A 19468-nucleotide genomic window follows, 5' to 3' on the forward strand; every position below is an offset into this window, starting at 1 on the left:
ATAACTACAATAGTTCTCACAAGTCTCTATTTCCTTTAGCAATGTCCTATAGTTTTCTTTGTAAAGGTCCTTCACCTCCTTTGTGAGATTCACCTCTAGGTCTTTTGTCTTTTGGGTTCAACTATAAATCTGATTTAGTCTTTTATTTTCCTTTCCTGTGCCCCCCCCTTTGTATACAGAAATGCCACAGATTTATGAGTGTTGATTTTGTATCTTTCTACTTACTGAATTTATTCGTTACTCCTAGTAGTTTTTTTTTTTTTTTGGACTCTTTGGTGTTCTCTAGGTATAATATCATGTCATGATACTTGAGAACTATGTTGAATAACAATGAACCTTGAGAACTATGTTGAATAACAATGGAGATAATGGACATCCTTGTCTGGTTCCTGATTTTAGAGGGGAAAGCTTTCAGTTTGTCTCCATTGAGAATAGTATAAGCTATAAGTTTCTCATAAATAATCTTTTCAAAAAGATTTTTATTTATTGATTGATGAGAAAGATAAAAAATACAACCACCTAATATATGACAAAGGGGCCAAAACTATTCAATGAGGTAAGAAGGTCTCTTCAGATGGTGCTAGGAAAATTGAACAGCAACATGTAGAAAAGTGAAACTAGATCACCACCTAATTCCATACATCATACAGGTCAAATCAAAATGAATTAAAGTTCTAGATATTAGACCAGAAACTCTCAAATTTATAGAAGAAAATGTGAAACTTTGCTGGGCTTTTATGGACAGACAATCTTTAAACAAATAAAAATGGAAGTACCTTATGATCCAATAATACCTCTTGTAGGATAATATCCAGTGGACACTAAAACACTAGTTAGAAGGGATATATGCACCCCTATATTCATAGCTGCATTACTCACAATAGTCAGAGTAGAAGCAGTCTAGATGTCCATTGGCTGATGACTGACTAAAGAAGCTATGGGATATATATTCTATGGAATACTGTCCTGCAATTAAAAAAGATGATATGTCCTTTGGGACAAAATGGATGGAACTGGAGGTGGTTACACTTAATGAAATAAGAGATGAAAGACAGCTACCAGATGGTTTCACTCATATGTGAAATCTAGAGATCTGATTTACATGAACTTGCCAAAGGGGGGGGGGCAAAAGAAAAAAATAGAAGCAAGCAATTTTTTATCTTTCTTTTTGTTAATATGATTGACTTGCAGATGTTGAACCATTCCTGTTTCCTAGGGATGAATTCCACTTGGTATTGGTGAATTATACTCTTTATACGTTGTTGGATTCAATTCATCATTATTTTGTTTAGGATCTTAGCATCAATGTTCATCAGTGATGCAGGTCTGTATTTTTCTTTGCTGGGAGAGTCCTTTCCTGCTTTAAGGACCAGAGTGATAATTCATATCATAGAATATGTTTGGCAGTGATTGCCCCTCTACAGTTTTCTGCAATAGGTTGAAGAGAATCAGTCCTAGTTCTTCTTTGAGAGCCTTATAGAATTTGTCAGTAAAGTAGTCTGGACCTGGGATTTTATTTGAGGGAAGATTTTTGATGACTGACTTCTTCTAGCGTTTGCCGATGACTGACTGAATTTCTATATTAGTGGTTAGCTTGCTTAGCTATCTATTTCCTCTTGGGTTAGGATTGGCAGGAGCTACAGTTCAAGAAATGTATCCATCTCTTCTAGGTTATCCGATTTATTTGGATAAATAATTAGAGATGTTAATATTCATGTATGATTCTTTATAGCTCCCCATTTTCAGTTGTAATTTTATTTCTTGTTCCTGTTATTTTTTTTTACCAAGCTTTCTCTCTTTTCCTGTTTTTTTTTTTTTGTTTTTTTTTTGTAAGTCTAACAATTGGTTTATCTATTTTATTTATCAGTTTCTCCATTTATAAGTTCCTCAATCCTGGGACTCTTGTTGTTATCACTGAGGTTATTGCCTCTATCCCCTGAAGTACTCTCCCTGCCCTTCTTTTATTTTTTGATAGAGGGTGAGAAAGAGAGAGGAGGCAAGGTAAACAGAGAGAAGAAACACCTGTAGCACTACTCTATAGCTTATGAAGCTTTCACGCTGCCAGTAGGGATCAGGGGCTTAAACCTAGGTCCTTGACATGGTATGCCCTCCACCAGTTAAGCCATCACCAAGTCCCTGGGGACTGGATGTTTTTCTCATTATTTCCTCAGCATCTAGTCCATTCTCTGGCATAAAGCCCCCAAATTAAAATTGTCTACCTAGTCAGTCTTATATTTGATATACAATATTAAGAAGATTCTATAGCAGTGCATTTTGAGTTCACCATAAATGTACATTTGCATGTTAGGTAAGTGTCTATCCATTAAGATAAGAAAAGAAATACTTATATAACTGAGAAAAACATAGACAGCTACCATTCCTAGTGAACAAATGCAAGTACTGAGAAAGTATTTTCCCATATTCACACTATGAATCCGGATCTGAAACTGGATTCTAAATTTATCAGTGCATTGGAAGGCATTTCAGTACGCAACAGGTTACATCTATTGAGGAAATTAACAATTTGCAGGGAAACAGAAATCTTCCTCCCACTCCACTTCTCCTTCCTCAGAGTTTATCAGGGTTCATTCATTAGTTAAAATTGATTTGTTGGGATTTAGTGTGATAAAATGGAATGAGCTTTAGCTATCTAATGGGACAGTTAATTAAACTCTTTGATTATCAGATCTTAAAAATGGGGATCCAAAAGAAAACTACCTTGGAGAATTGATATAGTAAATTAGTCACAATAACTGAAATATATACTGATTGGAACATACTGGGCAATATTCTGGGGTGGCTACCATTGCTATCATTAACTAATGCCAGATTAGTAATATTATCCTCAGAAAAGATTAGCTAAATAACTCTTTCTATAAAAGAATATTAAGAGGTATGCTTGCAAATGCAGAAAAAAAGACCCTTACATTTATATTATTTTACCCAAATAATATTGGAAAGAATTGTGGCAACAGATATGGAAATAGCACCATATTTATCACCTATTTGGTACTGATCATATATTTTAAGTATCAGAAAGCCTTCACTGTACCACAACCTTGTTTTTGTACCAGGATAGATATAGCTCTATTCCATGGCTTGTGAAACTTTCCCACTGCTGATAGGGACTCAAAGGAGATTTCTATCAAACAAGAAGGAGGAAACTTACTCAGATGCTTATAGACAAGAAAAAGTACATGGAAAAGCAATCAAAAAACAAACCTGAAGAAGATAAAACACATAGATATGGCTAGAAATTTCAGAAAATACTGGTAGTAGCTCCACACTTATATGGGGAATACAAATGATCAAGACTAATCAAGGTGTCCTATTATAGCTTAGTGATAAAGAAGATACTGCCAGAAGCACTTAGCCTAAGGAACTGTCCAATATTACAGTATATTGCAGAAAATTACTTGCAGAATGCCAGGTAGACTCAGAGTTAGTAGAAGAAAGTAGGGATGATAAGAAGCTGGGCACCCAGACAAAGAACTTTTTGGAATCTTTGATCTGGAGGCAACTACAAAAGACCAAGTTCTGAAGGGTAGAAGCCACAGAATCCCAAAGATCAGACTGATGAAAGACATCTCAGGGAGGTCAGTAATAACCTGAAGAAAAACCTTCAGACCATAAATCCTTCCACAGGTAATGACTACATCATAAATAAGCTCCAAAGAAAGAAAGACAAACATACAGGGAGAGAGGGAAGAAGGGAGGGAGGGAGGGAGGGAGGGAGAGAGAGAGAGAGAGAGAGGAATTTCTAGAATTTGGAATCACAGTTGATACACTGTTTACTTGTGAGAAATTATTTTGAACAAGAAGACAATGTGTGAGTTAAAACTGGAAAGTTTCTATATTGTGTGCCCTCAATCCAACCTCAGCAGGAATGGAAAATTAGGAATAAGATTGGTTTCAGGAAAAAATAAACAATTTACATTTTTTCCACTGTATATAGCTTAAAGTGAATAAATTTTTATGTTTTTCATGTGAAAGGATTTGTGAGCTTTAACATTTTTGTGTGGTGGGATAAGCTTTTACTTATTTGCTTTCTTAAAAACAATAGCTTTTACAAATCAAAAATAAATTCTCATTTTATTACCTTACGAAGAATCTAAACAATATACCCCAAAATGCATTTGGCCATGGATATGGTGGGTGGGGCAATCAAGAAACAACAGGATATGATATTTGTTATGGCAAATAGGAATTAAGGTTATAAAGGAGGGTCTGGAGGAATGGGAGATAGCTGTCTCCCTGCACCACATTGAAACACCAATAGTCTTTTTTCTATCTTTCTTTCTTTCCCTGTCTGAATTAATTCCATATTAGAAAGGAAGGAAGGAAGGGAGGGAGGGAAGGAGGAAGGAAGGAAGGAAGGAAGGAAGGAAGGAAGGAAGGAAGGAAGGGAGGGAGGGAGGAAGGAAGGAAGGAAGGAAGGAAGGAAAGAAGGAAGGAAGGAGGAAAGAGAAAGGGGAGAGAGAGAAAGAAAAGGGGAGAGAGAGAGGAGGAGAAGGGGGAGCTGGGCAGTGGTGCACTGGGTTAAGCACACATAGCACTAAGCACAAGGACGCCTACAAATATCCCACTGGCATGGGTCTCTCTTTCTCCCTATTTCCCCATCCTCTCTCAGTTTCTCTGCCAGCACAGTGCCCCAGTGATAACCCTGGAAGCAAAAAAAAAAAAAAAAAGATACCTCTCTCCTCATTACAAAGGACAAAATTGCACGTGTTTAACCTCTAATGAATTTTATCATATCTAAGACTATAAAAACCACTTCTTTTCTGACCTTCTAAGGACCTGTAAGTCTGAATACAAATTTGTTCAATTTCCTTTTATATTGATTGAATCTCCTCTCCTTAGAAATCTAATTTTCTGTATTAGTATTTGTAGTTTGTCTTGTTGAAGCAGCTATTAAAGTTTTGCTTCTATTGCTTTAAACATTACTGTGGAGAGCATTTTATATTGTAATAATTTAAGCTACTGTGTGCTTTAGAAACTTCTAGGTTTCAACTAGGTTTCTGAAGTGTGAATCCTTGGGTTTATAGAAAAATTCTATGACCAGTACATACTTGCTATTGCTGTAATGTAGGCATTCTAATTTGGGTCTTAAACTTGAGCCTGCTTCTCAAACAGAATCTTTATTTGCTTAGCTGATCTCTCAGGATGTGCTTAAAAACTGCTCAACATTGTAGTTAATGAGTGCTTGTCCAAACCAGTTATTTTTATCCCTAACCTTTATTCCACAGTCCCTTGTTAACATGATAATAGAATAAGAAAATGTTGCAACTGGAGCCAGGTGGTTGTGTGCATATGCTACTATGAGCAAGGACTGGGGTTCTAGCTCTTAGTTCTTGTATAAGTACTGCTCTCTAACTGATTGCAACACTGGAACTCCGAAACCCTTAATTCCTATTGACAGAGGATAGCTTCACAAGCAGTGCTGCAGGTCTCTCTCTCTCTTTCTCTCTCTCTCTGTCTCCTTTCCTCTTTTGTTTATTTATTATTCTTAATTTGATAGAACAGAAAAAAGTTAAGAAGGGAGAAAGAGTGAGAAAGAAAGAAAGAGAAAGATGGAGAGAGAGAGAGACACCTGCTTGCCAAGTACATCCCTGTAGGTGGGGACCAGGGACATGAACCTGGGTTTTTGTACATAGTAATGTATACATTCAACCAGGTATGTCACCACCCTCCTCCTCTATCTCCTTTTTCCCTCTCAGTCTCTACCCAATAAAATTTAAAAAAATATATTAAAAGACAGCATTAGTACTACTGCCCTCATTCAGAAGACTTTCTAGTAAAACAAGTTTTTTTATTTGGTTTATTAGAGAAATAATGATTTACCAAGCAATTGTCACATGGGTATAATCTTTCATCCCTCCATGATAGGTGTCTGTACATTGATTCCACTAGCAACTTAGCACAAGAAAGAATGAGCAGGAGATCACTGTATTCACTACATTTATGAAATAGTAATTCTCAATACAGTTATATATCTCAGTACTTCACAATTGAGTTGTAACTCCTTTCTTCCTTTCTCTTTCTGTATCATCCTTTCTTTTTTGCCTTCTTTTTGCTGAGAAAAAATTTTTTTTCTATTAAGTTAACCTTGCTCTAGCTCTTTGTTCCACAGAAATATTTTTAGTCAAAATCTGGCCTATTAGAGGCCTGAAAAAAATATCAGTGGTGAATATTTTATGGTGAAGCTATTAAATTTTTTTGTGTGTTTGCTCATTAAGTTACTAGCAAACCAGATCATGATAAATTCACATTTGGACAGCATGAATTGGTGAAAGTGTTTGCTTAATAGGGCAAACATAATCTGATCTGTTTATTTAGGATATTTTCTCCATTTCGTCAGAATTCTTTTGACTCTCTAGTCTCACCATGTTACTGAACATGAGGAGATGAAATTTAAATAATTTTATTTCATTTGATCATACTGATTGATGCAGTAATAATTGCATATATACTTCTTTAGAAGTCAGTCACTAGCAATGACAGAGAGTAGATAGGGGACTGGATTCTACTGGCTTCCAGTGCTGTGGGTTACTAAAGTAATTTAATTTATTCACCACTATCTTGTGAAACTATCTGGAGTGTAATCTAGCATTTGACCTGCAGATAGATGGGTGAATGTCAATGATCTTTTGCAGCTAGCTCTCAAGTCAATAGGATTACCTCTCAAGGTGATTTAGTGGTGTATTATTAAACAGGATACATCCATCTTAAAAATTTGATGTTTCTGGGATTCAGGCGGTAGCACAGCAGGTTAAGTTCACATGGTGCAAAGTGTAAGGACCAGTCAGGATCCTGGTTCAAGCCCCTGGCTCCCCATCTGCAGGGAAGTCACTTTACAGGTGGTGAAGCAGGTCTTCAGGTGTTTCTCTGTCTCTCTTCCTCTTTATCTCCCCCTTATTTCTCAATTTCTCTCTGTCTCTATCCAATAACAAATAAATAAATCAAGTTTTAAAAAACCTTAAATAAAAAAATTAAAAAGTTTGATGTTTCTGTAAAAATTCACATCAGTAATTTTATTCTGGAGTATTTATTATGAGAGAGATATAGAAAAAAAAAAAAAGATACAGAAAGAGGCCAGAGTACTGCTGTGGTACCATGGTACTGGGGATTGAACCTGAGACTTGAGAGCTTTAGGCATGGAAATCTTTTTGTGTAATCATTATGCTATCTCCCCTGTCTCCAGACTAGTTATTAAAATTAGTTGTATTATAGGGTGGAGTAGGGCAGATTAAAAGTAGACTAGATGGCCTTTGAAGGGTCTGGTTTACTTCTGTAATAGTGTTAAGGAACAAAGACTTTGGGATTAAACTGCCTGGGGCTTGTTACTTGATTATGTGAGCTCAGTTTCCTTATCTACAAAATTGGCACTCCAATTCTACCAGTCACAATTTTGCACAGCTCTGCAGACTTTGTAGTCTGATGAATGTACCAAGAAATCTGTGGCAGTGGACTTACTTTTCTTTCTCAGGAGGATAATGGAAGATTAAATGAGTAAAGTCCTTTGGAAAGTATCTCACTAAGCATTCTAGAAGTGGTCATCATCATCATCATCTTATTACTATTATCATTACTGTTTTCCAAAGGATCATATTATTACCTCTGGGTGAAAGGGTTTTATTAATGGCTAACATACCTTAAAAATTCACTTATGCATTTTGACCTTCATTTTAGTTGTATTTAATAAAGGCTTATTCTTTAAAACCATTTTCATATTTTTATTGGAATATTTTTATTGTTATCATTGGTGCTTTGAGCCCAGATAGGAAGAGAGAAGGGGAAATAAATCACAACACCAAAGCTTTCTCTCTTTTTCCTCTATCACCAGTGCTCAGTGCCAGCACTAGAAACCCACTGCTCTTGGCAGCTAGTTTTTCCATTTTATTGGACAGGACAGAGAAAAATAGAGAGAGGAGGGGAAGAGAGGAAAAGAGACAGACAGACCATTTGTGAGGCAACTCCTCTGCAGGTGGGGAATGGGGGAGAGGGTGTGTGGTGGAAGGGGTCTCTAAGGTAACCTTTTTTTTTTTCAGTTTAAAGAACTCTTCAAACTCTAAATAAATGTTGTATTAACTTGAAACAGGTTTCAGTAATGTGTCTATAAATGGAATGAGTCTAAAATAAATATGCCACTAGTCAGAGTACCATAGGCTAGCATGATATTAACAGGTTTCCTGATAGCAAGAGAGAAAGAGAATGGGATAAAACCAAAAGACAGATTTTGTTCCCTTACATGTTAAGAAAACTACAATTAGGGGGCTGGGTGGTAGTGTACCTGGTTAAGCACACATGTTACTGTGTACAAGAACCCAAGTTCAAGCCCCCAGCCTCCACACACAGGGGGAAAGTTTCATGAGTGGTGAATTAGGGCTGCAGGTATCTGTCTCTGTCTCTCTCCCTCTCTATCTCCCCCTTCTCTCTTGACTTCTGTCTTTATCCAATAAATAAAGATAATACTTAAATAAAATTAAAAACTACAGTTAGATAAATGAGTCACTTTACACAAGAAGAATAAAGGCATAGATAGCACTTCATTTATTGTTGGTTGAGGATAAGAAATGTTCCATGGGACTAATGTTGGCTAAGTAAGTAAGTGATCAGTCAGTACCCCATGGAAAGACTGGAAGCAAGCACTGAAACACCATAAGTTTGGAATCAGTTGGCTTTCTGCTCACTAGTACATTAGCTATACAATTTGGATTAAATACTTAACATTCTCTTAATATAGGAATAGATATATCTACCAAACTGTTATGAGAAATAAGAGAGTTCACAGAAGTATATATATATATATTTTTTTGCATTTCTAAAAATAATATTATTGGGAGGGTTGTTAATGGCTTATAGCATAATTGTTGATAACATAGGTTCAGTTTCTCATATTCCTCTGATAGGTATTTGCAAAACACACTTAGGTCTTTTTTGACTACATGCACAAGAACCCCAGTGCCTTCTCCATCCCCACCCTTCCCTTCCTTCTCTAGAGTCCTTTGCTTTGCTGCAAAAAAGTAGAGCACATAATCACTGCTTAATAGGTAGCTATCAATGCTGTTTGGGTTAGCAGAAGATTAAGGACAATTAAGAGCAAGTGAGTTTAGGTGACAGACATCAGATGACTCTCTTTTGGGCTGGAGGTAGGTGGTATCCAGTACTAATCAGTGATAAAAGATAACCAAGTGATAATGGCCTGAAGAGTGACAACACATACAGAAATTGTCCTTCCAGTGAGGGAAAGTGGTGGGAACATGGAGGGGATAAGTAGAGGACTAAAGGCAGATACTTTGATTATAGATAGTACCTGGCAGTAATATTCCTTTACCCCATGCAGGGTTCTAGGTGTTATAATAACAAGGAGACTGGTACTTTTCATCATAAATTACTGTAGAATGCTTACATCTTCATCTTTATTTTCTTCAGTGAAGTTGAATTTTTAAAATTCTTTAATTCCCGGGGCCAGGTGGTAGCACACCTGGTTAAGTGCACGTGTTAAGTGTGCAAGGACCCAGGTTCCAGTTCCTGATCCCCACCTGTAGGAGGGAAGCTTCATGACTGGTGAAGCAGGGCTGCGGGTGTCTCTCTGCCTCTCTCCCTTTCTATCTCACCCCCTTCCCTCTCAATTTCTCTCTGTCTCTGTCCAATAATAAATAAAAATATTTTTAAAGTTCTTTAATTCCCTTATCAGTCTATAATACTCTGAGTTGAAAATATATGCTGAAGTTGAAGTTGAGGTCTTTTACACCCAGGCACTTTTTTTTCTACCTTTTTTTTTTTTTTTCCTCTTCCAGAGCACTGCTCACCTCTGGCTTATGGTGGGGCAGGGAATTGAACTTGGGACTTAGGAGCCTCAGGCATGAGTCTTTGTATAACTATTATGTTATCTACCCCTGTCCAGAGCATTTTCTTTTCTTTTAAGATTTTATTTATTTATTCATGAGAAATGATAGGAGAGAGAAAGAACCAGACATCAGTCTGGTACATTTGCTGCCAGGGATTGAACTCAGGACCTCATGCTCAAGAGTTCAATACCTTATCCACTGTGCCACCTCCCAGACCATGCATTTTCTTGAATTAAAGGAAAATATACCTCAGAGAAAACATACGTCTGCTAACAACAGCTTATATGTCTAGGTATTTGGCCAAATAATTAAAAACAGGTAAAAAATATCTGGATATCTGGTCTAGGGTACTCAATTGCTAGTTGCCATTTTTAAAAGTTCACTTATTATTTCTTCATTGAAATGAATAAACTGCTTATATATATTTTACTAACTTAAATAGACTCTTCTCAATAAGAAACATGTTAAAAATTTATATGACATATTTTATCAGTTGATTGAGTTTTCCAGGCAATAAATAAATGTAATCACATTGTCATTGTCCTCCAAGCAAAGAAATTTCACTTTTATTTCTCCCAGTAAAATTTTGAGGCACCTTTTTTTTTTTTCATTTTTGGGCTACCTGAGATACCCTGACCCAATATTCATTTTATTCTGGACACCAAAGTCAGTCTTCATTAAAAAGCATGAGAGTTTGTTTTTTGTCATTTTTATTTCAGTGGCTTTTCCTTGGCAAAGGACCTGCTCCTGCCTGGGAGCTGATGGAGCTTCCATAGAGCCAATATGTTTCTCAGTTCTCCAATTTACATGCTGCCAAGAATTTCCAAACATGTGCCATGAGAAATTCAGCAGCACATAAAACCCCATTCATTAAACAAACAGTTAACTGAGCAGCCGTTGGCAAAAGATACAACCCATCTGACATTTGAAGCACTCGGGACCTTCCTAAGGAAGTAATTTTAAAAGGCATTAAAAAGAAATACCCTGGCACTTAGCAATCATAACTGAAAAATAGCAGTTCCACACCTGTGGTCTCTAAGTTGTTTGGGGTCAGCCATTGAAATTAGAAATGAAGAACGATTACATATACTCCATATTTCACCATACTTATAAATGGCTGGGTGCTTACCCACTCCTAAGCAAGCTAGATAGCACAACCTTTTGCATCAGGTGATAATTCCATTAACTCATTGTTACTGCAAAGATTATCTTGTCTTTTAAGAGCCTTTGATAAATTTAAAGTGGTCAAGCTAAGTAGTCTCTAATGAATAGTTTTTGTTTAGTAGATAAATTATCACGAAATTATCTGTGAGAGACAAGAAATAGAATTATGGAATTTGGGTAGCTTCATATAAAAATGAAGATTTGTGACTGGGGAGGTGGCTCAGTGGGTAAAGACGCCCTCAGTTCAGTTCCCTATACTACAACTCTATCAAGGTGGATGGGCTGACCTACTTCTCTGTCTCTTATCTGACATAAAAACATAAAAACTGGGCTGAGGAGATAGTATAATGATTATGTAAAATAAACTATCATGCCCGAGGCTCTGATGTCAAAGGTTCAACCCCATCACTACCATAAGCCAGAGCTGAGTAGAGCTCTGTTGTCTTTCCCTCTCTCTAAAAAATAAAATATTTGAGAGTGATTGGTTACTTCACAGAATGCTTCTTCTTAGTCATTTTGAAAAATCATGAGCACTCCCCTTCTATATATTAATAGTTGACATTTAAGATCTCATATACTTAAGATCAGCAGTGGCACCACTAGTGATGATTCCTTATCATTTCACAGAACAAGTACTTGGTACTGTATGTTCTTAAATAACAGTATAAAAGGAGTATTAATAAATTTAACTGATAAAGTGGGGAACTACATGGAGAGAGTAAGAACTTGCTTAAAGCAATTTTACTAAATAACAGTAGAGTTCTAACCTAAGATCATTTGTTCTGTTTTGTTTGTTTCTGTTTCCTCTTTTATTTTTTCCTCTTTTCATTCAGTAGAACAGAGAGAAATTGAGAGGGTAGGGGAAGATAGAGAGGGAGAGAGAAAGACAAGTGCAAACCTGCTTCACCTCTTGTGAAGCATCCCCATGCAGGTAGGTAGCTGGGGGCTTGAACCCAGGTCCTTGTGCATAGTACCATGTATGCCTAGATGAGTGTACCACTAAGGGCATTTGTATCTCTACTTACAGCCATTTATTTATATGTAGCTATATATTTATACCCATACATCTATATCCATCTGTTTATTATATAGTCCTAGTACTTTATTGCAAAAAATAAAAACAAAAACTCTGCCAAGGATTTCTGTTATTGGAATAAAATTAATGTGGTAATAACTACACTTACTGTGGCTGTTCTGAAAATTTCCTCTCTAAATGGTACATCTACCCCTCACCTAACAAAATCATCTTCTGACATGGGACCAGACTTTCACATATATTTCACATATAAATTATTATAGTAACTTATATATGACATTTTTTATTTCTTTATTGGGGAATTAATGTTTTATATTCAACAATAAATACAATAGTTTGTACATGCATAACATTTCTCAGTTTTCCATACAATAGTACAACCCCCACTAGTTCCTCTGTCATCCTTTATATATGACAATTTTACAAATACTTAAATAACAAGTGTAATGCTATGCAAGGTCTGACTACCTTTTGCTGTGCAGGAGTCCTTTTAAGTAAATTTGAGAGAATAATTTGTTAAGGGAGCCGGGTGGTGGCACACCTGGTTGAGCACACATGTTACAATGCACAAGGACCCAAGTTTGAGCCCCTAGTCCCCACCTGCAGGAAGAAAGCTTCACAAGTGGTGAAGCAGAGATGCCGGTGTCTCAGTCTCTCTCTATCTCTCTATCAGCCCTTTCCCTCTCAATTTCTGGTTGTCTCTATCTGATAAACAAATAAAGACAATTTTAAAAAAAAGAATAATTTGTTAAGGCGGGCAGTAGCACAGCAGCTTAAGCTCAGGTGGTGCAAAGTGCAAGAACTGGCTTAAGGATCCCGGTTCCAGAACCCGGCTCCCCACCTGTGGGAGAGTCGCTTCACAAGCAGTGAAGCAGGTCTGCAGCTGTCTGTCTATATCTCCCTGTCTCTGTCTTCCCCTCCTCTCTCCATTTCTGTCTGTCCTATCCAACAACAACGACATCAGTAACAATAACAATAATAACTACAACAATAAAACAACAAGGGCAACAAAAAGGAATCAAAATAAATAAATAGGGAGTTGGGCACAGGGCAGTGGGTTAGGCGCACGTGGCGCAAAGCGCAAGGACCGCCATAAAGATTTCTGTTGGAGCCCTGGCTCCTCACCTACAGGGGAGTTGCTTCACAGGTGGTGAAGCAGGTCTGCAGGTGTTTATCTTTCTCTCCGCTTTTCTGTGTTCCCCTCCTCTCTCCATTTCTCTCTGTCCTAGCCAACAAAGACGACATCAATGGCAACAACGGTAACTACAGCAATAAAACAAGGGCAACAATGGGGAAAATAAATAAATAAAGTTTTTTAAAAATCTTAAAATAAATATTTTAAAAAATTATTAAAAATAATAATTTGTTATCAGTTTGGACTAGTTATAATTTGAAAAGCTATACTACAATCAAGATGGAAGGGGGTGATAGAGAGGGAGAAAGACAGAGAGACACCTTCAGCCCTGCTTCACCACCTGCAAAACTTTCTCCCTACAGGTGGGGGTCTGGGGAGTGAACCTAGGTCCTTGTGCATTGTAACATGTGTGCTCAACCAGGTGTGCCAATGCCCAGCCCCTCTCCCTCTCTCTCTCTCTCTCCCTTCCTCTCAATTTCTGGCTATCTCTATCCAATAAATAAATAAAGATAATGAAAATTAAAAATATATAATGTGTAAACAAACAACAACAACAAAACTTAGTTAATTCAGAGTTGTGCTGACTCAAGTAATCAATGAATGTGGAAGTGGGAAATCAGTTTGAATTTCACCTTAAAGGACAAGATAAAAACTATTTCTTTTTTTTTAACATGTATTTATTTATTTGTTCTCTTTTGTTGCCCTTGTTTTATTGTTGTAGTTATTATTTTTGTTGTTAGATAGGACAGAGAGAAATTGAGAGAGGAGGGGAAGACAGAGAGGAGGAGAGAAAGATAGACACCTGCAGACCTACTTCACAGCCTGTGAAATGACTCCCCTGCAGGTGAGGAGCCAGGGCTAGAACTGGGATCCCCACTCGGGTCCTTGCACTTTGTGCCACCTATGTTTAACCCGCTGTGCTACCGCCTGAATCCCAAAAAATATTTATAATTTTTTTTATTTACTTATTTTTGGACCCTTAAGCTATCACTAGGACTTTGTGTCTACAGGACTCCACTGATCCCAGCAACCATTATTGTTAACAGAGAGAGAAACCATAACACGGCTCCACTGCTTCTGAACGACCCCCCCCCCCCCAGGTGGGCACTGGGAGACTCAAATCCAGATTTCACCCATAGTAATGTGTGTGCTTTACTAGGCAGAACAATTCCCATCTCCCCACCACCTTTTTTTTTTTTTTTTTTTTAACATGGTGCTGCAAGAAGAAATAAGGGCCTGGAAGCATTTATTATTCTGCTAAGTAGATTCCAAATTTTCAGATTTTTTCTTTTCCTTGAAAAAGAAGAGAGACCACAGAGCCCCACTATGCCATTCATGGAGCTCCACTGGTGTCATTATTGTGCTCCCAAGGGATGCTAGGGCTGAAACCCATAGCCTTGCACATAGTAAGGCAGGTTCTCTCCTGGGTAAGCTATCTCCTGGTCCATAAAATATTTTCTAAAAGCATTAAACTTTATACACAAATATAAACACATGACAAATATTTTACTTTCAAATAATTTGATTATTAAATCTCTTGAAGGAGAACTCTCTAAAAGTGATAGAGCAAAAATTGATACTAAGTGTCAATGAAATAGCTCCCTTAGACAGTGTGCTATTGTGTCATGTGCTTGACCTAGGTTCAAGCCTGCTCCCCCCTGCACTGATGGGTGCTCTGAATTGTGGTTTCTTTCTCTCTGTCTCTGAGTGTCACTCTATATCTTTTGAAAAAGTGATAAATTAGTACTTTGACATATCTAAGACAACATAGACTACAATTTGAAAATCATTGGGAAAAGGAGAGTGTATAGCAAATGACACTTATATGTACATGTATATATCTGTGTAAACAAACCTACCCTAAATATACACATAATATTTGATTGATTTCATAATTTATTATTATTAATTCAAAGATTTGTGTGTGTGTATGGGAGAGGGGAGGAGGCATAAGCCCCCTTAAAAAAATATAATAGTGACTACTTTTCCCTCACAGTTTTGATTAAGTAGACAGTACTGACCTTCCTTTAAACTCTAATTTATGGTGTGTTACATTCTGTAAGATCATGAAAGACTAATGCTGAAAATACCTCCTTTACTTAGTTGCAAACTAACAGTAAATATTGCAGGTTCATTGTTTCTAGTTACTTTTCTAGTGTCTTTCAAAATGTCATCAGCAGAGGAAATAATTGCAATATTTTTCCCCCTCAGGACTTTTCTTATAATTTTTAAAAAATTTCTTTATTGGGGGTTAATGTTTTACATTTGACACTAAATACAATCAATAGTTTGTACATGAATAAAATTTGTTAGTTTTCCACATTACAGTACAACCCCCACTACATCCTCTGTCATCTTTTTTGGACCTGTACTCTTCCCCTCCCCACCCCCAGCCACCACAGAGTTGTTTACTTTGGTGCAATACACCAACTCTAGTTCAGGTTCTACTTGTGTTTTCTCTTCTGATCTTGTTTTTCAACTTCTGCCTGAGAGTGAGATCATCCCATATTCATTCTTCTGTTTCTGACTTATTTCACTTAACAAGATTTCTTCAAGCTCCATCCAAGATGGGTTGAAAACAGTGAAGTCACTGTTTTTAATAGCTGAGTAGGTAGTATTCCATTGTGTATATACATCATAACTTGCTCAGCCACTCATCTGTTGTTGGACACCTGGGTTGCTTCCAGGTTTTGGCTATTACAAATTGTGTTGCTAAGAACATAGGTATATACAAATCTTTTTGGATGGGTGTGTTGGATTCCTTTGGGTATATCCCTAGGAGGAATTACAGGGTCATAAGGTAGATCCATTTCTAGTCTTCTGAGAGTTCTCCACAGGGGTTAGACCAATTGACATTCCCACCAGCAGTACAAAAGGGTTCCTTTGACCCCACAATCTCTCCAGCAATTGTTGCTGCTACCTTTTCTGATGTATGACATTCTCACAGAAGTGAACTGGTATCTCATTGTTGTATTTATTTGCATTTCTCTGACAATCAAAGACTTGGAGAATTTGTTCATGTGTTTCTTGGCCTTTTAGATCTCTTCTGTGAATATTCTGTCCATGTCCTCTCCCCATTTTTGGATGGGGTTATTTATTGACTTGTTGTTGAGTTTGGCAAGCTCTTTATATATGTTGGTTATTAAACTCTTGTCTAATGTATGGCATGTAAAGATCTTCTCCCATTCTGTGAGGGGTCTCTTGGTTTGGGTATTGGTTACTTTTGCTGTGCAGAAGCTTTTTAATTTGATGTAGTCCCATAGGTTTATACTTGCCTTAGTCTTCTTTGTAATTGGATTTGTTTCATTGAAGATGTCTTTAAAATGTATGCAGAAAAGAGTTCTGCCAATATTTTCCTCTAAGTGTCTGATAGTTTCTGGTCTAACATCCAAGTCCTTGATCCACCTGGAATTTACTTTTGTGTTTGGTGAAATGTAGTGGTTCAGTTTCATTCTTCTGCATGTTTCAACCCATTTTTTCCAACACCATTTGTTGAAGAGACTCTGCTTTACCCATTTAATAGTCTGGGCCCCTTTGTCAAAGATTAGATACGCATAGGTGTGGGGGTTTACTTCTGGGCTCTCAATTCTATTCTACTTGTCAGTGTGTCTATTCATGTTCCAGTACCAAGCAGTTTTGATGACAATGGCCCTATGATACAATTTGAGATCTGGGAGTGTGATGCTCCCAGTTCCGTTCTTTTTTCTCAAGATTGTTTTGGCAATTCTAGGTCTTTTCTGGTTTCAGATAAACATTTGTAGCATTTGTTCTATTCTCCTAAAAGTGTGCTTGGGATCTTGGTGGGGATAGCATTAAATTTGTATATGGCTCTGGGTAGTATATTCATTTTGATGATGTTAATTCTTCCAACCCATGAACATAGAATAATCTTTCCACTTCTTTGTGTCTTTTTCTATTTCCTTCAGTAGTGACTTATAATTTTCAGTATACAAATCTTTCACTTCTTTCATTAGGATAATTCCTAGATATTTTGTTGTTTTTGTTGCTATAGTAAAAGGAATTGATTTCTGGATCTCATCTTCCTCTTAGTGTTTGCATAGAGGAATGCCACTGACTTTTGAATGTTAATTTTGTAGTATGATACCTTACTGTATTGCCTGATGATTTTCAAAAGCTTCTTGCTGGATTCCTTAGGTTTTTCTATGTATACTATCATGTCATCTGCAAAACATGGAGAGTTTGACTTCTTCTCTTCCAATCTGTATGGCTTTAATTCATTGCTCCTTCCTGATTGCTATGACAGGAACTTCCAACACTATGTTGAATAGTAATGGTGATAGTGGGCAGCCCTGTCTAGTACCTGATCTGAGAGGAAATGCTTCTAGTTTTTCACCATGGAGTATGATGTTGGCTGTAGATTTGCTATATATAGACTCCACTATCTTGAGGAATTTTCCATCTATTCCCATTTTTGTAGTGTTTTGATCATAAAGGGATGTTGTATTTTGTCAAAATGTTTTCTCTGCGTCTGTTGAAATCATCATGTCGTTTTTGGTCTTGCTTTTATTGATGTAGTGGATCACGTTTGCGTATATTAAACCAACCTTGCATCCCTAGGATAAACCCCACTTGGTCATGATGAACAATCTTTTTAATATACTGCTGTATCCAGTTGGCTAGGATTTTGTTCAATATTTTACCGTCTATGTTCACCAGAGATATTTGTCTGTAGTTTTCTTTTTTGGTAGTGTTCCTGTCTGCTTTTGGTATCAGAGTGATTTTCTGCCTGGATGATCTGTCAAGTTGAGAGAGTGGGTGTTAAAGTACCCTACTATGACTGTGTTGCTGTTAATATATTGCTGTAGCTCTTTCAGTAAATGTTTGATGTATTTAGATGGCTTCTCATTAGGTGCATAGATGTTAATAACTGTTAAGTCCTCTTGATTGACTGATCCACTGAGCATTAAGTAATGTCCATCCCTATCTTTTTAAATTTTATTTATTTTAAAGTCTATCGTGTCAGATATGAGAATAGCTGTTCCTGTCCTTTTTTGTGGGCCCTTGGCTTGTATGATGGTTTTCCATCCTTTCACTTTGAGTCTGTGTTTGTCTTGTTGAGTTAGGTGGGTTTCCTGTAGACAGCATATTGTTGGGTTGTGTTTTCTCATCCATCTTGCTACGCTGTGCCTCTAATAGGTGAATTCAGGTGTTCACATAACTGCAAAAGCACTTAACATTGCAGTTCCAAATAATTACAGAGATTGGGTGTCAACAGATATCCCTTTAGCATATCTAAGCCTCTCTTTCTTCATCTGAGAATAAGATCAACCTAATTTGCCACTTCCATTTTTTTAAAAAAAAATTGGCACCTCACATCCCACTTGACTAATGGCAGTGGTTCATTTCTCCAAAAGGCACTGTTTTATCTTTACTGTTAGAAAAATAGATAAACCTATTTAACAGAACTCAAGTTCATTTGCCACACACACCCATACGCCACTGAAAGCTTCATTAAATAGAGTTGTTAATCCGGAGATGAAACAGTCTCTTAGCGCCCATGACTAACTTGTACAGATGGCATAGCCAATGTTGTCTAATAACTTGAGGCAGTTCACTGGTCCTGAAATGAGGCAAAGATAAAACAAGGAGGGTTGTTTTTATTTTTGCTTTTCCTTCATTTTATGAAAAGGATATACCCGGTCGTCTTCCATTGGATTAAAGAAATATTCTATTCTCCAAACTACTCTAATGTTTTCCTTTCCAATTTCAGCTAATTTTTGGTTTCAAATTCAGTGAGACACACAACTTTATTATTGAGTTGATATTATTGTAGTGCTTTTTATTTCGTGACTTAGTTTTTGTTGTTCTAATTTTATTGCAAGGAAAGTGACCTAGTTAGTTGGGGGAAAAATGCTGCACCTAGTTTCTGAACCCCCTCCCTCCACAAAATGATTTTCTTATATTTCAAAACCCTTTTTTAAAATTTTTATTTATTACTGGATAGAGATAGAGAGAAATTGAGAGGGGAGGAGGAGATAGAGAGGGAGAGACAGAAAAACACCTGCAGCCCTACTTCACCACTGGCAGAGCTTCCCCCTTGCAGGTGGGGACCAGGGGCTTGAACCTTGCTTCTTGCACACTGTAGTGTGTTCATGTAACCGGGCATGCCACCATCCCCCCAAAACTATGTAACAACTTTTCCTTAAATATCAAGCCTCCTTGGTACTATTGTTTTTAATGATGTACTTATTGCATAGAGCTTGTACACTGTCTAATCTTTCTTCCCTATGCCCTACTCTTCCTCTAATCCAAGAATAACCC

General features: G+C 37.1%; 1 protein-coding gene across 34 annotated transcripts in view; it reads left to right on the plus strand.

The window, feature by feature from the left end:
* The window catches only part of NRXN1 (neurexin 1), a 1383669-nt gene that overhangs the window by 546084 nt on the left and 818117 nt on the right, over positions 1-19468 (plus strand). The window lies entirely within an intron of this gene.

This window comes from Erinaceus europaeus, chromosome 3, assembly GCF_950295315.1.
Source record: "Erinaceus europaeus chromosome 3, mEriEur2.1, whole genome shotgun sequence".
Lineage (NCBI taxonomy): Eukaryota > Metazoa > Chordata > Mammalia > Eulipotyphla > Erinaceidae > Erinaceus > Erinaceus europaeus.